Consider the following 21,168-nt stretch of genomic DNA (forward strand, 5'->3'; position numbering starts at 1 on the left):
TTTTTGTTGTTTGATCATTTCTTTCCCATGGGAACGAGCCCATTGATTTTTTTTTTTGGCTAAAATAATGTAAAGTAAGCATCAGTGATCAGTCTGGTGGGTGGCGAATTGGCTGGAGGGTCGCACCCAGAGAGTCGTGGTGGATGGGTCGGCTTCGACCTGGAAGGGTGTGGGCAGTGGGGTCCCGCAGGGCTCGGTCCTTGGACCGATACTCTTTAATGTCTTCATCAGTGACTTGGACGAGGGAGTGAAATGTACTCTGTCCAAGTTTGCAGATGACACAAAGCTATGGGGAGAAGTGGACACGCCGCAGGGCAGGGAACAGCTGCAGGCAGACCTGGACAGGTTGGACAAGTGGGCAGAAAACAACAGGATGCAGATCAACAAGGAGAAATGCAAAGTGCTGCACCTAGGGAGGAAAAATGTCCAGCACACCTACAGCCTAGGAAATGACCTGCTGGGTGGCACGGAAGTGGAAAGGGACCTTGGAGTCCTAGTGGACTCCAAGATGAACATGAGTCGGCAGTGTGACGAAGCCATCAGAAAAGCCAATGGCACTTTATCGTGCATCAGCAGATGCATGACGAATAGGTCCAAGGAGGTGATACTTCACCTCTATTGGGCGCTGGTCAGACCGCAGTTGGAGTACTGCGTGCAATTCTGGGCACTGCAATTCAAGAGGGATGCGGATAACCTGGAGAGGGTCCAGAGAAGGGCCACTCGTGTGGTTAAGGGCCTGCAGACCAAGCCCTACGAGGAGAGACTAGAGAAACTGGACCTTTTCAGCCTCCGCAAGAGAAGGTTGAGAGGCGACCTTGTGGCTGCCTATAAATTCATCACGGGGGCACAGAAGGGAATTAGTGAGTATTTATTCACCAAGGAGCCCCCGGGGGTTACAATAAATAATGACCACAAGCTAGCAGAGAGCAGATTTAGATTGGACATTAGGAAGAACTTCTTCACAGTTCGAGTGGCCAAGGTCTGAAACGGGCTCCCAAGGGAGGTGGTGCTCTCCTCTACCCTGGGGGTCTTCAAGAGGAGGTTAGATAACCATCTAGCTGGGGTCATCTAGACCCAGCACTCTTTCCTGCCTATGCAGGGGGTTGGACTCGATGATCTATTGAGGTCCCTTCCGGCCCTAACATCTATGAATCTATAAGAGAATAGGGAAGTAGAAAAAAAGAAACACAGGAGAAAAACTGATTTACCTCTCCCAAAGGAAGTATGGTTTAATTTGAAGTAGGCAACACAAATAGTTGACTTTGCTGATGCCATAAACTTGATCATCTAGTGCCTCAGGAAAATATAAATGCTTTTGTTCATGGCTGGCTTACAACTTCCATTTTTGTAACCTCCAATTTTTCCAGGAGGAAAATAAAATAATGCTATTTTTCTGATGCTAATTAGTATTAACACAAGGTAAGTGCATATGTATTTGAGATACCAACAGCTGGACATTCCAGAGTTGGAAGACTGATAGCAAGTAATTTTTTATCTCTTTAAATCATTTGCTAAGAAGGAGAGCTAAAAAAACAAGGAAGTTGCTAAGTTGATGGAAAGAATGCTGTGACTGTTACGGCAGGAGAGTACTCTGCCTGGATAACTATGATATATATGGGCCAGGGTTAGGGAATACTTCTGAATCTGAATCCTTCCTGCACCATTAAATATTGCGAAAGCCATACAATATTTAAAGATATGAAACTGGATAAGCATGAATTCTTGTGAGAGAGATCATAGAAGTCCAGCAATTTGAAACAGAAAAGAACTGCTTTCCATCTCCTGTAAGGACTATTTCTAATACTCTGTCCAATTGAGTTATAAATGTCAAAAACTACATTTAGTGAGTGAGGGATATGTCTGCTCCTTTCTGGGTAGTGGGATCTACAAGGAACATAATACAGAGTTCTCTGAAAATCTGGCTGCTTCTTTATGCTGGTTCTAGGTAGAGAACAATGTATTGATTTAAGTTTTGAAACATTACATGGCTTAGTTCCTGCCTTCTGGCATCTGCCCATTACTTCAAAAACTAGTACTTTTTATGGTGCTACCTAGGTTGGTACACCCAGAATATGAAAGAAAGGTTCTTTTAAAGAAAGAGCTTCTGGAAATTTTGTTCTCTAATCAACCCACCAAAATTGCAATGTATTTGACCACAGGGGACATTAAGAAGCCCCTTCCTTTCCCAGAAGTGTACTTACAATGAGTCTTATCTGTTTTATGTATCAATGATTGTTTTTGAGTCAATGTTTTTCCAGCTAAACTTAAGAATTTTAATTTTTTCAACTAAAAACCAAAAAAATCTTCATTTTCCCCCACTGAAACAAAATATTGTGTTTTTTCATTTTGGGTTGATCAGAATTCTTCTTGAAACAAAATACTTTTACTCAATTTGGAGTAAAAGCAAACAATGGGAACGAAGGGATTGGCTTTATAACCATTTGCAAAACAATGGTGTTACTCTCCTTCTATCTAAGACTTAGACAGCAGCCTTGGCTAGAACTTAGTGTCCCATGGTTTGTGGGTGAGGTAGTCATGCAGGATGAGGGAAACACAGGTTAACGTTCCCCTCCAGCTGAGTGGATATTTAGGGAGAAGATTTCCCTAACTATGATGCTACTGGATATTGTGAGATCTCCATTGGCTAGATTTCACTTGGTATAAAAGATTAATTACATAATATATTTGACTTCCAAATGTCTCACTTCCTAAGTAAGCTATTGTATGTGAAAGCTCATACCTCTGTGCCCTACCTTCTGAGTGATTTCCAACTTAACACAGCTAACTGTCTCTCTTCCCAAATATGTACCTTTGCCACTCAACACAAGAAACATTCTCTCTATTATTTCTTTCAACGAATATCTAAATATTTCACGCGAAGTGGAACGTCTGCAACAGAAGCAACTGAGCGCTGAGCCCCCTCTACTATGCTGGCTAAGCGGGCTGGAGGTCAGGGTTCTAATCCTTTCCCAGGGGGCTGAAATCATTAGAATACCAGGTAAAAAGGAGGCACTGCCTCTGTCTTCATTTCTTCATCTGTTGTTTTTTTTTGTTTTGTTTTGTTTTGTTTTTTGGGGGGGGAGGGGCTTTTTTGCCAAAGTAAATTATTTTTACCCAGTAAAACTATGCAATGAATGCATCCCAATTCTACAGATGGTTTTGGGTTGACCAAAACCACAATTTTCATCAAAAATAAAAATGGTGGGAGGGTCGGGGAGAAAAAAATTCATTCCCTACTGGGTGTGATACATACATTAATTATATTCTTCAAAGGGTGAATGTGATAAATAATTTTAAAAAAAGAAAAAGGAAGCAACTCACATAATTTGGATTCCACAAATTTACACATGGTAAATTTGTTTGAATTCTTTGCATATGCTGCTGAATTATTAGCAAAAGGCAGTGACACATGAAATTTCTCTGGATTTCAGAAAATATTTTCTATCTCAGTGGATGTGCTTCAGTGTCTCTTGTCAGATTAAGAATTTTATGTTCTTAGAGAAGGAGAACCATGAAATGAAACTCAGTGATTCTGCCACCCTAAGGACTTACTACAGTCACTGACAACTGTCTTGATCTGACAAAGGCACAGACAAGCAAGGCCACTTAAATATTCTCAGGCATTTACTTTTAGTCATTTTAAAGCAGTTTAAGGTTTTAAATAAAATTAATTTTTAGTCTTACACAAAACTAGAAAAACTGGTTCAGAGATAAATATGGGGCCAGTTTAGAACTGAATTTAAACAACACTTTTTTTTTTATAATTCTAAAAGATTTTGAATGTCAAAAAATCATAAGCAGCATTGGCTCAGCACAACGTACTTTCCCAAAAGAGGCTGCACCTATTCATGTTTCATGATGCCTTTGAAAACTCTTTCACACTGCATGGGTGGGCAGTTCCACCAATGTGCTTTGAGGTGCATGAGATTGAATTTTGATCATATCTGAACAACACAGTTATCTCCTGAAGGAAAGTGATTGTAATGGATTAAGCTGCAGCACCCGGATTGGATGACCTGATGAGAGTGACTTATTTGCAACATAATCATCAGTTGGATCTGCATTTATAACGTCCCACCATGAGAGTAGATTCAAGTGCACGTGAAAGGAACTATATTTTTTATTTATTTTACTGTGTTTGGAAGACACAGTCAAAGAGTGGCAGACTCAATGTATTGTTAATTGTTTCATTGATAGGGATTACAATAAAACATATTAACATATGCAAGGGATTTGTGTGTTTATGTTTATTCTTTCCTGTTGTCCAGAACATCAGACTGGAAATTATGGCCAGATCCTAACTAACCTCTAAGCTAAGTACAGACATTCAAAAAGCCTGAGCCTAAACTGATTCAATCTTCGCAGATTAGTCTAACTTGCATAGACTGAACCAATTTGCAAGTGGATAGACATTCACTTTTGATTCCAGAAATGCAGCCACATGCCTGCAGTGGCTCAGGCTAAAAGCCAGGGGATGCTATAAAGAGCCCTCCCTTCCCTTCTGCAGCAGCTGGAGGGAAGCAGACTGGGAGGGGGCGGGGGTGGAGGGGGCATGGCTAGGCCCTGGCAGGCTGCTAATTATGACTGGAGAGGGGTTTAAACCGCCATCTGGCCTGCAGCAACCCCAGCCGAGGTGTGCTTGGAGGGGGAAGGGGGAAGCAGTCCTTTCCAGGCTTGTCACCAAGGGGCAGGGGGTCATGGCCAGACACCAGCCACAGCAGCACCTCAGGTGAAGAGGGTGTAAGAAGGGGGGTTAAACTCCCATCTCCCCTCTCTTCCAAGGGCATGGGAACCAGTCTGTCCAGTTTTATCCTGCTTGCCACTTGCATGGCAAGGGGCATGACCAGAGCTGGACAGTGTGGCCCTGCCATTCACTCATCTCACCTGAGACTGGGAGGCTGAGCTGGGCTGACACACGGGTGCTGCTGAGGGCAGGTGTGGAGGGGCTGGCCTGGGCTGGGCCACAGGGGCAGGGCGCTTCCCAGCCGGCTGCAGCTTGGGCTGGGGCCACAGGAGCTGTGTGCCCATATTGCTCCCAACTCCCTGCACCCAGGCCAGGCCAGGCTGTCATGTAGCCACAGCCAACTGGGAAGAACCCTGTCCCCATGGATGGACCTGGCCCGCATGTCCCCTCACATGGCTTGCTTTCCAAGTCCTTTTTCATCTTTGTTGCCTGGCTCTGGGCCCTCTCTAACTTCTCCATGTCCTTTTTAAAATGTGAAACTCAGAATTGCATACACTATTCCAGATGGGGCCTAAACAGTGCCAAGCAGACAGGTACAATCACCTCCTGAGTGCATCTACATGTGCAATTAATATGCCTGAATTTCCTGCGCAGTAAATTCAGGTGCATTAAACTGTACCCGTGAACACATCTATATGTATGCCCATGTTGCATGCAGATTTGCACCCAGTGGGAACACTGAGGTCCAGGGCTGCTCCTTCCCTGCTTTGCCCCCATACAACAGCCAAGGGGAGTTGCAGACTCCAGCTGCAGCTGCCTGTGTGCCAGCCCAAGGCTAGCAGGGAGCATGAGGAGGGGGGCAGCCTCAGGCTGGCAGAGAGCATAGAGGGGAGGTGGCTTAGGCTGGCAGGGGGCTCCAGGGGCAGGCTCTGGCTCAGGCTGGCACCATGGACACTCTTCTCCGCCCACCCCTCCCCCTAGCAGTAGCAGCAGCAGCCAAGGTACCGTGTGCATGAGGTGCTTGCTAACCACCTCCTCCCCCACCCTCTACAGTAAGGCACCTGGGCAGTTGTCCATGGACCCCAAGCCCACAGGGCAACCCAAGACTGCACACTAACACCGATGTGTACTACCAATAAAAAAAAAACACATCCTGTGCAACTATGTACAGTGTCTTTTCTGGGCAGGCAGAGGGGGTGCAGATCAGTGGGCAAGATCCCAGGGAGAGGCATCTGGTACCTCAGCCTCTGCGGCCACCACCTCAGGTGTGGATGTCACAGAAAGCCCAGCAAGCCAGGGGCTGGACTGGGGGTGCAGGCAAGTGCTGTCCAGCCTGATCAGCCCACTCCCTGGCCTCCTCCACAAAAGGAAGCTCCATAGCTACACCTAGATCATCCCTGACCATTGGCTGTCTAAGTTGAACTAGAAAAGAAGAAAAGCTGAGTTGTTGGGCAACAGTCCCACAGCCCAGTTGGCATTGTTACTTATCAAGGCTTGTTGATAGCATTACGTACGTTTTTGGTTATCTGTTCATAGATTCATAGATGTTAGGGTCGGAAGGGACCTCAATAGATCATCGAGTCTGACCCCCTGCATAGGCAGGAAAGAGTGCTGGGTCTAGATGACCCCAGCTAGATGGTTATCTAACCTCCCCTTGAAGACCCCCAGGGTAGGGAAGAGCACCACCTCCCTTGGGAGCCTGTTAGACAATACCAAAACTGTACTGCCAGTCAAAAAGATCCCTAGTTTTGTATCACTATTGACACTTGTCTTACGATTGACAGCCATATGCTTATGTACAAAAAATTCACATTTGCACCAAATACAGGCATCAGTCCAGTTGGAGCTGAACACTCTCTTCCTTATCCAGCAAAACATAGCTACTTTAAGAAGCTAGAGACTACTCAATGAGAAAAGCTAAAGACTTGCTTAAGCATTTGCAGCTTCTGGTTCAGAGTGCTTAATATGATGAAGAATTAACCACTGCCAAGCCAATGAAATCCCTATATAATCATGGGTGGACCTAGAATTTTGAAAAGGGGGATGCAGATGTTGTGGTGTATCATCACATATAACACAACACACATTTGGCTGTCTAATCTCTTCTTGAAAACATCCAGTAATGGAGAGTTCACAACTTCCCTAGGCAATTTCTTCCAGTGGCATTCATTGTCTCTCACATTAATTGCCTTTATCCTGGGAAATTTCAATTCACAAAAGAAAAAGACCTCATTCTTTAACTTTGCTACATATTTCATTCTCCTGAATTGTTTAGCAAATCCGTTATTCTCTCAAAAGTTTTTTTTTTCTTTTTTCATTTTCCCCCTGGCATTTCACCCACTATATTATGGGAATCATCACAGGATTTAAATCTAACAGCTGTTATTGTGGCTCCAAATCCTCAAATCAAAATTGAAAGATGGAGTTCAGCTGCTCTTCTATAAATATGCACCAAATATAAAGAACTAAGGGTCAATACAGAATCCCGGAGAGCATTCCAATAACCTACACTCACTATATTTAACTACAGACATGAAAGCTATCTAGTTTCAAGGAAGCATTTAAGTATTACAAATGATGAATTTATAAATTCATGAATTATTGATGAAACGGACTCCCCCTGGAATTTGAGTAACTTTTATTTTTACACAATTCTTCATATGCATATCTTAACTGCATTTTTCAGTTTTGATTTCAGGCTTTGAATACACAGCAATTATTTCTCATTTTGCAAGTATAATCCAATGGTGAATATGTATGTCAGGTATCTTCTGTATAGATCCACAGAGATGTATATCTATTGGAGCCATAACTACAGAGTTTTGGACATCTAGTTCATGCTGAAGCTGTTTGTTTTTAATTTTGGATTTCCCTCAGCTTGGCCAAAGAGAAGACTGTTACATGTGTGGGACCTTGCCAATGTTTCCAACTGCAATAGGCCTCAAATACTTGGGACAAGATACCTTTGAGTAAAGGAATTACATAACCCATGAGTATTAGTAGCCCTCACTTTGTGTAGATCCAAAAAAGACATAAGTCATTATAGCTTCTACCCCTGCAACATATACTGAAGTTGTTAGCAGCTTGTGTATTTATGTCAGAAATCACCATTTTAATCAACAAGATAATGGCAATCATACAACCTGTGTAAACAGTTCAGATTAGAAAGCAGGCACTATGCAACACCAAATATACAGCCTTGGACTCTAACAATGTCATCAATAATCCCTTGCAGTCAAGGATGATTGTCTTCCATGGTCTTATCTGTGGGTCCAAAGATGGCTGACGAGGTCTGTCCAGGATCGATGGCTCTGTTGCAGCTCAGGTACATGTTTCTGTGCATAGTAGGTGGCTCTGAGTTCTCGATTCTTCAAGAGAAGATGAGACAGTCACCTTGCTGGGGTCACCTGACCCCTAGTTATCTTTCCTGCTTGGTGTAGGGGGCTGGACCCAATGATCTTCCAAAGTCCCAGCCTTACAATTGTCAAGACCCAGAGGTCTGATTTTTTTTGTGTGTGCTTCGGCACTAAGAATTATCCCCGTGGGTATACAGCTTCGTTGCACGGAGGAGTTCTGCTGCACAGAGAACCCGCGTGCAGGGAAGTGTTCCCGCCACTTTGCAGTGATCTTTGCAGGGTGCATTTCCTTTGCAACACAGAAATGCACGGTGCAAAGGTTTCCCGCTCATCGTATGCAAATTCGTGCCCCGCAATTGGCTAGTTCTAAATTATTCACACGTGGCGGCTAGCGATTGGCCTGCTAGCCATATAAGAGGCTTGAGCAGTTTCCACCCAAGCCAAAGAGGACTCCGCATCCATCTCGTGGGGACTCTGGGTGTGCGTGGCAGGGTAATAGAAACCCTGTGTGTCGCTCAGAGGAGTTTGGTGGCCTGATCCACCGCCCACCTCTTCCCGTCTTCGAACGGAGCCTACTATAAGACGTAATGACGAGTTTTATGCGCGCTTGTCCTGGACATCCGGAGTTTGTCTGCGTGGAGCCTTGCAACCTCCACGTGTGTTCGTGTTTTTTGTTGTAACCACAACTCAAGCAAGTTCTCAGCCTACACCACGACCATCTCGGTGTAAGTAAAATAATCTTAAATCAACCGTTACGTGTCTGTGTCTAATTCTAGCTCGGCGCCCACCCTCTCTGACCCGGCCTGCCCGGGCTGCTGGCCACAGCCCGCATGCAGAGCGACGAAAGCGACCCGGGGTCAGACCCGGCGCACACAACAATCTATGAATCTATGATTTGGTCCGTAGTATACTGTTTCTGCCACTCAGGCTTTTCCATCTCCTGTTGTCATCATAAGGTTTGAAAGTATTGAGATCCTTGTCGCAGACTCTTCCTTCATTCTGGGGCACTGCTGGGTGATAGTCTCCCACAGCCTGATGTCAATGTTACATTTTTTCAAGTTGGCCTTGAGCACATCTTTGAATGCTTTCTCTGCCTTCCTCTTGAGCATATCCCTGGACTGAGCTGGGACAATAAAAATTGCTTCAAGAATCTGGAATCAGACATCTGGATGATGGGGCCGACCCAACGAAGTTGATGTTGGGTGATCATCACCTCAATGTTCAAGGTTATTGCTTGTGAGAGAATGCTAATATTGATGTGTCTGTCTTCCCACTGGATCCAAAGCATCTTCCACAAGCAGCATTGATGGTACTGTTCCAATGGCTTGAGATGTCTCCTGTATGTTATCCATGTCTTAGATCCATATAGTAAGGTGGGGATCACAACTGCTTAATAAACCATGAGCTTGGTTTCAGATCTGATGTCGCAATCTTCTAACATGCATTTCTTCAGATGTCCAAAGATTGAATGTGCACATTTGAGGCGATTTTGGATTTCTACATCGATGTCAGCCTTCTCTGAAGGATGGCTTCTGAGGTATTATTTTGGAAATAATGTTCTCCAGAGTCTCACCGTGAATCTGAGTTACTGGAGCTGGGAACTACTCTGTTGTTTTAAAATGCTCTTATACAGTATAACTAAACAGCCAGATAACATCTTAAGAGCCACCCAAATAGAAAAATTTTAGAATACACTTCAGTCATTGTGATGGCCCCTAATTTCTGTATTATGAGTTAGCCAAGAAAATTTCAATCTGAAGGAACTGTCCAAGGAGATTCGTTACATGCCCAGAATTTAGTTTGTGAAGCACATACAAATACTGCTAAACCCAGATCCACGGTTATCGTGGATGCTGGTTTGCTTATGAGTACCTTATGTAGTGGCTGCTTATCCAAGATATCTGAATCCTTCTGCTGATAGAGAAAAAGATTACTGAAAGAAACATTGGGAGGAAACACTGGGGAGATGTGTCTTTGATGGACCTAGTTTATTTAAAAAAACATATTGGGACATGATTGAAAAATGGATATGTTATGGAAGGAACACAATACCATGTCGATGGGACAGCCATTTATTTTCCTCAGCTTTATGAAAGTTGGCCCTGAACATGGCAGAAACTATGCCTTTGCCATTTTTGTTATTTTTATTTCTTTATTGTTATTTAAAGTAGCATGGACAGGCATTAGAAAAGGGCCCTAGTACTAGGGGTGTAAGGCAGACATAAGGCACTCACTTTCTACATTAAGAGAGGTTACAATATGTAGGTAACAAAAATTAAATGGGCAGGGAGCACAGGGTAGGAAATTATAACAGTAAGTTATACACATCATCACATCCTTCTCTACTGCAATTCAGGAAGATGAGGTAGAGCTTTTGTGAATACTGCAACCACACCTGAGGACTCTCACACCCTCTCTCTTCCCTGTCCCAGTCCACAATGACAATTTTAGTGAGCATGCTTGATCCTACTTTTTCATTTGATTAATTTTGTTCCCTTTAACTTGATTTTCTGGTCTTTGGAAAAAGAGCAGTCCAGAGAGAAACTCCATGTTGAAGACCGAAAGGCTTTATAGGTTGAAGATCTTATAGACTATTGCCCAGATGGCAATGTTTTTTCACTTAGCTTTTTTTTTCTTTCGTAGTTATTTTTTTTTAGTTTATTTAAAAACTAGTTATCATTTTGAGTGCCCCTAATCAGAATGAAGGAAATGGTCCCTGACAACCTGAACAATCAAGGACAGGAAGTAGTTTATTCCTTAGGGTAAGAAGCTGCAATGCTGCACTCTTACCACCAGGAAGTGCTGTGGGAGGGTACAAATAGGACCACTCACACAAGCTTCCATCATATGACCCAAAGCAGTGTTACTAGCTGGTGCTGCTGGTTAGCTTCTCCTGGATCCATCAGAACTTCACAGTAACAGAAAATCTTCCACTGAGGTAAGAACAACCTTTTGTTGTAATATGAAAGAAAAAAGAAAAAAAAGACACCATTTCTGCAGCTGGCTTTGATTTATAGTTTTAACTTGAGGCTTAGTACTAGTTACTGGAAAAGGCTGCTATAAAATATGAGTGCCTTATGGATTGAAACCCAAATAATTCTTTCTCTTGAGCTTTTTCATGCTTGTTGATAAATACCTTAGCTAAAATTCCCCTGTATATTGGCTCTTGTTGTCCTCCTGCAACTGCTGGACTATAATATGATGAAGTCTGTGTATTCCAGGAGTTAGGTATGTTTCCCAAGCCATTAATGGAAATGAAGGCAAGATTGGCCTTTCCAAATCTTCCCTTCTCTGGTTCTACAATCATTTGCAGTCAGGCACTAGGCGCAGAATAAAGCAGTTCTTCTGCATTAATTGATAGAGAGATTCTAATTTCTATAGCCCAGACTCTCGTGCCTAATTGCAGCCTAATTATAGAAGGTCCCTTCCCTTGCCAGTGCAACTTAGAGAAGAAAGGAGATAGAAAAGGTATGGAGGAGAGACCGTCATTAGTACCAGCAGTAGCATAGCAAATCATTAATTGTGAGTATTTTACAGTCACCCAGGGACAAATTAATCAGTTCTTTAGATGCCTATGCCTCTAGAACAGTCAGAAGGATTGAACCTTGCAGCTCCACACAACACTGCTACTTCCCTTTCTCCATATTTCAGTGCTCTCAATGTCAGTTTAAACAGTTCACTGGGAGGTCACTGAACACTTACTAATCACTGTGAACAGCTGATAGTCAGTGGGTGTAGCTGTTAAGGAGAATTGTAGGAGGCACTTGTAAAGTGTCAGTGTTTCTTGTAGGATTGTTGGCCAAAGATGAGAAGAGAACTTGGTCAAATGCAAGCCTATCATTGAGGGCACATCTATACGTGCATTTATGTTGTATTAAATTTACAGAGCAGTAAGCAGAAATAAGCCAGCATCTACACATGCAGGTGTTAAAGCACATTAACACTGTTTGTGGTCTGACTTGGGACTAAAGTTAGTCCCGAATCAGTCCACACACACTGTTACTGCACAGTAAGATGTCTACACATGCATTACTGCATAGTAATTAATCGGGCATAAATTTGGTACCAGCATCATGCATGCAGGTATCAAATTTACACCAGAGTCGGCATAAGTCACCATATTTACTGCACAGGATAGGCATACACATGTAGACACACACCTATCCTGTACAGTACTGCATAGTAATTTTTTATTACTGCACAGTAAATGTGCACATGTAGGTACACCCCAGGGGTATCATATAAGATAGATCATGCAGCACAGTGACATTTACTATAATCCTAACATCAGGGTCAATTATTCTCATGTATAGACAATTAAGCTTTGTAGTAAGATACTGAACCCTGAGATTTTTCAAGATGAAAGTAAAGTTTTAAACCAGCAAATCCCTGCCCAACAAGATTATCTCCAAGCATGTACTAATCTTGCAATATTGCACCTTCAAGAAATTGGAAAGAAAAGTATTCAGTAGCAGTTAGCAGCTCTATTACCCTCTTAACAATATCTGTCTTTTTTAAAATAGGGGTTTCCCATTAATAAGTATGGAGAGGTTGATGATTACCTAGATGCTGTTCAAAAGGCATGTAGAAATTCAGGCACTTTAAAAGCAGAATCAACCTTTGGACAACTGCCTGTGTTCCTACACAGTTCTAATATGTTTTCAAGACATCTAATTGCTTGCAACTCAGCAAAGAAGGATCAAACCTTGGTGGTTGAAAGATTTGTGCAGCACCAAATCAGTAAGAAATGGGTAGTGGAAGATGTAGTTTAAGGAGCCAGTTGTGGTATAGGAGAGAGGGATGAAGAATCTATACGTTGAAACATTTATTTGAGGACTCCTGATCCTTGTAGACGCATCCTATAAACCAAACTGTAGTCTGCGGACCCCTGGTGGTCTACAGATTAAGTCTAATGGGTCAGCAAAAGATGACTATGATCAATCAAAAGTACGCAAATACCCATACTTACAATTCAAAGGGGTCTGCTCCTCCATTCAAAACTTTTTAGGATTCTGCAAATGAAAAAATGTTGAAAACCACTGCTATAGACTGTTTGAAACTGAGAAGCTTTCTGTAGGTGTTATGAATCTACAGGCTCTAAGAAGGAAAGACAAGTCTATATCTTGCTAGTGAATTCCACAGGATATTAAAAAAAAAAAGCTCCAAAACCTACAAGAAGAATTTAGTTTGCTGTTAGCAGTAGTATTATATTAAAATCTGCTGGGTTTTAGAGCAGTTTTTATAAAAGGAACTTTTATTGCTTTCATCTCCATTAAGTTTAATAGGGATTATTTCCAAAAGAGAAGCTTTCATGGCTTTCAGTCCCTTATATCCTTAATCTAACACTGTGTAGACTATTCTTTTTAGTGCAGGATCTAGCCATATGCTGTATATGTAGGACCATGCAAAATGTTGATCCAATGAGAGGTACAAGAGCTAGAAGATCAAAATGACAAATTACTAGGACTTCAACTTTAAAGCTCATTTTATCAGAGGCTCATTTTCCATTTAGAGAGTAGTATTTATTTCATAATAGTCTGTTTTTATCATATAGAAAAAGAATTTGTAGTTCCACTTATGTTACCAAAAGCTCTGATTTTTCCCAATTAAGAGCTTTGTTCATCAAATTGATGATGTTTGCACATGACAGCAACAAGAGAGAACAGTGCTGTGCACACATACAGAAGAAGCTCACAGACTGCACTGCTGCAGCATGTTGATGTTTACAGGGGCTATAATTTATACAATGAGACTTTGGGAGACTTTTGGGGATGCCACTAAAAAATGCCATATCCCTGCTGGGATCTTTCCTACTCTTCTTGCAGCAAAACAGCCTTTCATTAGTGCAGCCACCTCAGGGCTGTAAATCCATTTCTTGCTTGATTTAACACTCTGGCCTTGTTAATCTGGCAACCAGGATTAGCGAATTTGCACATGTAGCAGAAGTGTGTTCAGAATCCTGGGTTGGAACTGGGTGGGGAGTTAGATGTATGAAATGAAACTGGCCGTTCTGCAGAAACAAGTCATTTTAACCCAGTGCCTAAGTGCAGCTCTTGTTTATGACAAAAGCATCTTCCATGAAGCAAAATCAATGTACAAGCCGAGAGAAAGTTGGCGTTCATCCACTTATTGTGGTTGTGCAAGTAATGCTTTTCAAAGTCCTGGAAAAGAAATGTGAAGGATGGATGAGGGGGGAAGGAGAAAGAGGGTTGCTTGTGCCTGAAAGCTTGCAATCAACAATTTTTCCAACTATTTAGTTGGTCTAATAAAAGATATCACATCTACCCAAAGACCCTTGCCTGCCAAGGATGGATGATGCGTTTCTCCTCTATCATTAGGGGGAGCGAATAGTCCTTTCATAGCCTTTGTATTAGTTTGTACAAGCAGAACTCATGAATTAACCTCCCTTTTCCACCTTATCTTGCTATATAGAAATGTCCTGTTGCATTTCTACTATAGGCTCATGGGTGTGAAGAAGCAGGAAAGCCACTGATAGATATGACTTAAAATTGTACAGGTGGTTTCAGTGACAGATTTCACTTCTTGCGTACAACAATAGAGAACAAATTCCTGACACAGCTTGTAAGTAGTATGTAAAGTGAAGCTAAATGAATTTCCTTGTGTGAAAACAATTGTAGCTAGAACATAGATAAATGGGTTAAGACCTTATGGTTTATATGGTCCTTGTTACAGTTGTGCCTGAGTGTCTCACAAGTTCTAATATATTCATCTTACAGTCCCCTCTGTGAGGTATTACTGGTATTTCTGTTTTACAGCTGAAGTACTGAGCCACACACAATATTTGACTTGTCCTAGGTCACGTAGGAAATTGTGGCAGGCAAGGAGTCTGGGTCTTTTCAATCCCAGGTTAGCATTATTTAAGAATAAAATCCTGTGCTTCTCTTGCATACTGTGTTGGGGGGGGGTTATTATTATTTTTAAAGCATATATATATATATATATATATATATATATATGAACACCATTAAAAAATACAAGCCAGTGCATTTTGATCAGTCACCTGATTATAATCTTGGGTATTACCTACTCTCCTTGACCTGATGGTTACACATGGAGAATTAGGAGGGATCAGCTCAATAATTAATCTGAGATTCCCACCTCTATACATGGTCTTTTTGAGTAAGGTACATTGGCAATGTAGTGAATGACTTTTTCTATGGAAGGCAGCCTGTGTCTTAGTGACTAGGATAAAATTCAACCAGTGTAAAAGTAAATTACAAAGGATCATTGACAATTAAACAATTAAAAATATTTTAGAAGAGGGAATCTAGAGTTTATTTTCTCTCTCTAAATATTTAATGTTTAGTTTTAGGTCATTGTATGTTGTAAGGAGTTGCAAGGAGCAACTTGTGAATTGCCTTTTAAAAAGTTTCTTTCCTTCTGAAATATGTTGGAAACTAGGTCTGTGTGAAGCTTCGTGTGCTGATTCAATTCAGAGAAGCTTTGGCCCAATTCAGTGGCCAAATCTCTAAATCCTAATCGAATCAGGAGACCAATAAAAAGGTCTGAATCAATTCGAAGCCTCTGAATTGATTCACAAAAGATTTGGAGATTTGGCAATTCGGGCAGTCCTTGCATGCTGCCTCAGGGAGCTAGACCCAGGCTCCATGCCGGTAAGTAGAGGGCAGGGATCATGGGGGGACCCCCACTAGGCCCAATCCTCTACCTGTTCTCCCAGCCTCCCTGAGTGCCCCCTGACCCCTGTCCACTCTCCCAGTCCTGTCAATGGCTGCCCCGCCTGGTCCTAGCACCCTGGCTCTTTTTAAAAAAAAAAGCCCCATACTCACCGACTGCTGCAGTGACCATTGGGGTTTCTGGGGGCTCATGGCAGAGCCCCCACATGCAGCATGGGGCAGTGGGAATCATTCCCCCGCCTCACAGCAGCCAGTGAGTACAGGGCTTTTTTTTTTTAAGACCCAGGATACTGGGGCCAGGCAGGGCAGCTATTGATGGGACTGAGTGAGTGGACAGGGGACAAGGTCTGCTTGATTCGGAGATTTGGCCAATTCAGCGGCAGCCAAATCTCTGAATCGATTCAGGACAGTGATCTGAATCACTGAGTCGAATCATTGTCCCCCAAATTGGACGAATCCGAATCGAATACTAGCTGTTTCACACAGGCCTATTGGAAACGTACTTCCCTGAAGCCCTTTGTCTATTAGGATGAACCCTTTGTAAAAGCATATGGACAGATAAGGGTCTGAGTGCCCCTTCATCCAGAATTTCTGATCCTAAAAAATAAGATCTTTCAAGTGTTTTAGTACATATGCAAACTTATTTTCATAGTACTTTTTTATTGAACTTCTATCAGCTTAAAACTAGAGACCATATACACTATTAATTCCGAATGCCAAACGCAGTCAAATGCATGGGGTAAGATTAAGAACAGTGAAATTTATAGCATAATGCTGTTTTATGATGTACAGCTGAAGAAGAGTAATTCACAATATATTCTGGTTCATATTATTTTTATTTGTTGCAACTCTTGTGCTTACCTTCCTTTTTTTTCATCTCTCCAAATGTTATGATTTTATGGTATAGATTTACTAAATCTATAATACCACTTCTATTTTTTCCACCTCACTATGCAGAACTCTTAAAGATGCTTTGAACTCTTAATACTCTTAAATTCATAATATGAACTCTTAAAATCATAGGGTGATGCAGTTATTCTATGGAGCTCTGATTCCCTGCACCCCAGCCCACATGCATATTCACATGCACACACATACTTGTGCCATACTGTAAAGGAGAAATGACTTTTGTCAGAAGTTTTGTCACAAATGCATGGACCAAGCTTTGAAGGGATTTGAATTAGACATTTGTGTTATTGTGTGACACCTACAGGAAAAGTTATGTATATTGATATACTTCTTATGAAAGATGGCTTTGCTGAAGTGAAGGTTGAATGATTGGCAATGACTTTACAGGATTGCTTCTACTTTGTATTATTTTGCTTACTCCATTGAAACAAATTAATATAGTTATTGCTTGGGTTCAATCTTCACAAAATGACTCCATTTGTTGTTTGGCTTGGAGCATATGGTCATCTTTGAAGATGTCTAATAACAGCGTGTGGCATATGGCCTCATGATTAGCATTTGTTTGAATCTTACAGCCATACTGATGGATCCAGCAAAGATGTTTTTGTTATGTTAAAACAATCCAGAGTTTACATACTTTGAAGATCTCATTCTATACAGCAAGAAAATGTGTAGGAGGCATTCACAGATAACTTCTAGTAAACATTTTCCAGTACAATTATTCTGTTATTTTACTCCCACCATCGTTTTCTGATGATTGTTTCTTTGGGGAAAAATTGTCATTGCCACATGTTTTGCATCTTTAAAATGTCAGTCCTCTGTTTAAGGCTGCCAGCTAAAGTGGTGGGCTTGGAAACCTTAAATTGAAAATCTGATTCAATCCCTTAGCATATTTCATAATTGATAACATTTGTGTGACAATACGACAATAAAATGTATAGCTCAATATTAAAAATGTTCCCTGGAAAAAGACATTGAAATTTTACTTGAAACATCTTTGGTCTCACTTTCTGCAATCATCTCTCAATTCCTTAAAGAGTTATTTTTATCTTTGATGATTTATAAACCATCACACTTCACCAAATTATTGTCTAATAAGCTTGTCACAAATATCCAAGTACTAAGAAGTCTCCGTAGTCACTGTATAATAGGTTCGTATTCTCTGATGCACAAACTGTGGTTCAGCTATCAAATTTAAGGTTGATGGCAATGGAAAAAAATCTATCAATCCCCTTCCTCTTTTCTAAAAAAAAAAAAAATAATAACTTATCTAACAGCCAGTTTATTATACTGATCTCCTGGATGCTATTATTGTCACCCCAGTCCACCCACTCCTTCCCCCCCCCCCCCATTCATCACTTTCCTCTCTTGTCATTGTTTAGTAGGCCTATGTGAATAGGGAAGTATTTGGTTTGGATTTGGCCAATTGAGAGGACAGTGATTTGATTTGGAGATTCAGATCATTGTTCTGAATTGATTCAGCTGCATCAGCTTCGGGAGATTCAGCATTGATTTGGAGAGATTAGGTGAGTCAGATCAGCTGGGGAGAGGCAGGCACAGCCAGGTGGCTTCTCCACTTGTGCCTGCCTTTCCCCAGGTGGGGGAGCCACAGGAGAAGCCCCCTATGCCCTGCCTAGCCCCAGACTAGTCCCGCCACTTAAAAAAAAAAAAAAAAAAAAAAAAAGCCCCACACTCTCTAGCTCTGGCAGCGGGGATCAAGCCTCTGAGAGCTAATGGCAGAGCCCTCCAGTGCAGCACGGGGTAGGGGGATCCCTTCCATGCCTGGCATCCACACAGCAGCTCCCCATGGTGCAGGTGCAGTGTGGCTTGGCAGGGCATCATGCACTGCCCGGGAGCTGGGGCCGCTGGGGGTGAGCAGTACCAGGCTCCAGCTGACTGCTTTCCCCTTTACAGCCATGGGGGCTCTGCCCTGCTGCCACTTGCCCAGCCAGCGTGGGGGTTGGTGGGGAGCGCAATGCAGGCGCAGCTCACTCTGGGTGGCAGCAGGGCAGATCTCCCTCTTCCAGCGTTGCCATGCCTGCATCCTGCACCCCTCCCACCCCACTTCCCTCCCTGAGTCCCATGCCCCCCACCCCAGATGGGCAGCTTGTACCAGCCCCAGACCAATCCCTCCCTCCCCATATCCCTTCCCTCCCCCCTCCCCCAACCCCAACAGATTTATCAGATGGAAGCAGCTGTCAGCTACCTATTTAGTCTCTGGCAAAATCTCCAAATTGGCTCAATCTTTTCTGAATCTTTTTCTGAATTGATTCGGATGCTTTGAATTGAGTCAGAGCTTTTACTTGGTTTCCTGATTGGATTTGGATTCGGAGATTCAGTCCCCGAATCAGGCCAGATCTCCTCTGAATCGAATCAGCTACCAAAGCTTCACCTAGCCTTATGGTTTAGGTGGGGGGGGGGGTTCTTTTGTTTGTATTTTTAATCAAGTAGCATCATATTTAAACCCTGAGTCGACTTCAAAGTGGTCTGCAGAGACAGGTTAGAATTTTGCCTATCACAGATTATCAACCGCTATCAATGAGAACAGGTTTTTCAGTCTCAGTCAGATGTTCTGCTCAATAAACACTGGTTCTCTTGTTATATTAAAGCAGGTGGTAGATTTGACATTGCTGCATAATGGGAACTCCAGTTAATCCATGATCCCAGGCATGAAAGGCTGTGCTTTCTTCTCTGAAACTACCACATTACAGAAAGTGCTATTAGTAAATAATTCTAGAGGGTGAGGCAAAGAGTTTACAATGACACATGGGTGTTTATAACTTTTGCACTAATAACTCTTATTGTCTGATTCCTTTGGCCTCTATATTTTTATTGTGCACATATTGCCAATTTATTTATAACCACTGTATATTTTTTTAAATGCTATGTGATATTTTGTTAAATATCCTCAAAAGTTTAGCCTAGCTACAACTGTAATCCTGGTCCAATTTAAATAGCAAGGTATAATTCCTTGAGGAGTCCCTGTGGTTCAGTAGTAGCATACTTGTCTGCTACACGGGAGACCTGGGTTTGATTCCCAAGCCCCCTTATACAACTACAGCTGTGGAGGCACCAAATATCTGGATTCAGTCTGGTCTTTAGATTTTGTCTCAGTGGCCTAAAGGGAGGTTGGAAGGTCTCAGCAGTCTCCACTCCTCCAAAAAATTCCTGCCTAGGCATATGCATTGAAGATCTGGGTGGCCCTCATGCATACACTGTAATCTAGGAGGATTGATGGTTGCCACCATCACTCCTTGAAGTATTGATAGGTTTGGATGTAGGACTTAGCTAAATGGTATAGCAATTCTTCAAGGGCTACACACACACAGAAAAAACCCAAAAAAAAACGGAAGAGGGGTCAAATATAACTTGCCTTAATCGACACCCCTGCTTAAGGCAGGGTTTATAACAGAAACTCTGCTCAGGAACCACCGTTAGTGGCATAAATACTAACTTATCCTCCATGCCCTCAAACCCCATAAGGTTGTAAAAGTAGTGCTTGCAAACAACTACCTGGAAAATCAAGGGAAATATGCTGCTTTATATTGCCTGTACAAGCGCGAACCTGAAACTTGTTTATCAGTGAGGCAGGAAACCACATCTGTTAGATAATAACCAAGAAGAAACTGTGTTGAAATTCCGTGTCCCCCAAGCTACTGCATTTTTCTTCTTCTGTGTCTGGTGAAAGAAGCCAGTCCTAACAGACTGCCTTATGGCTCCATCTGTAGGAAACAAGGAAGTAATATAGGCATATACATCAAGGCTGTAGAATGACCTCAACTCTAACCTCCTTTGCTTCCCTCTTGCTTGAAGCCCAGAGCTCGTACCTTCATGCCTGTGATCACTCTTCAAAACTGGACAAGGCAAATGTCCAGAAAGCCAGGAGGGAAAAGGAGTGGGAGCAGAAGAGAAGGCAAGATCAGTGGAAGAGAAAACACCAGAGAAAACTGGCTCCAGATCCCAGACCACAGGGTGAATCCCCAACAGGTCTAGTTTTTGTAGAGGAAGCTGGCTTTAGATGCCCTCCAATCCGTCTCCCTGGGCTTGTTTGTACCAGGGACTAGGTTAAGAAGACTTACAAAAAGGTTACCATTTAGATGTTGTATTATAGATCACTTTGATCTCTGTTTAGCTGTACCTCATTATAAAAACATGTTTTGTTTAAGTAGAGATGAGGTTATTCATAAGTAATTCAGTACCACTGAGAGAGAAATCAATTGTAAGAACATTAAATTTTCATTAAACATGTTAAATGTAACCTGACAGTCAAATGGTCTCCAGTTGTATGGGTTTTAGTGCAATATTACTTTAAGTAACAGATGAAAGCAGGATTAGGCAGTAAAGAATACTTTGTGTTGGTTAAGATAAAGGATAAAAATGGGGTGTTTTTAAGTTAGCATGCACTCTGTAGGGATCCTCGATTAGTTACCGGGCCAGCTGCACTTCTAGATAGATTTCAGTTCAGAATAAATACTCCACAGCAGACAGCTGGAGAACAGAACTGTAGTTTGGACCAAAATCAGACTCCTCCTTTCTCTGTAGGGGGGTGCACAATTCATAGCTT

The 21,168-nt window shown here is 42.2% G+C and overlaps 1 protein-coding gene across 1 annotated transcript in view; it reads left to right on the forward strand.

The window, feature by feature from the left end:
* The first annotated feature begins 10,883 nt into the window (after positions 1-10,883).
* Positions 10,884-21,168, forward strand: part of ADARB2 (adenosine deaminase RNA specific B2 (inactive)) — a 612,280-nt gene continuing 601,995 nt past the window's right edge. The window contains exon 1 of the mRNA XM_059729167.1: positions 10,884-10,978. The gene's annotated coding sequence lies outside the window, so the exon portion shown is untranslated. The remainder of the gene's footprint in view (positions 10,979-21,168) is intronic.

The sequence above is a fragment of the Alligator mississippiensis genome, chromosome 5 (genome assembly GCF_030867095.1).
Source record: "Alligator mississippiensis isolate rAllMis1 chromosome 5, rAllMis1, whole genome shotgun sequence".
Taxonomy (NCBI): Eukaryota; Metazoa; Chordata; order Crocodylia; family Alligatoridae; genus Alligator; species Alligator mississippiensis.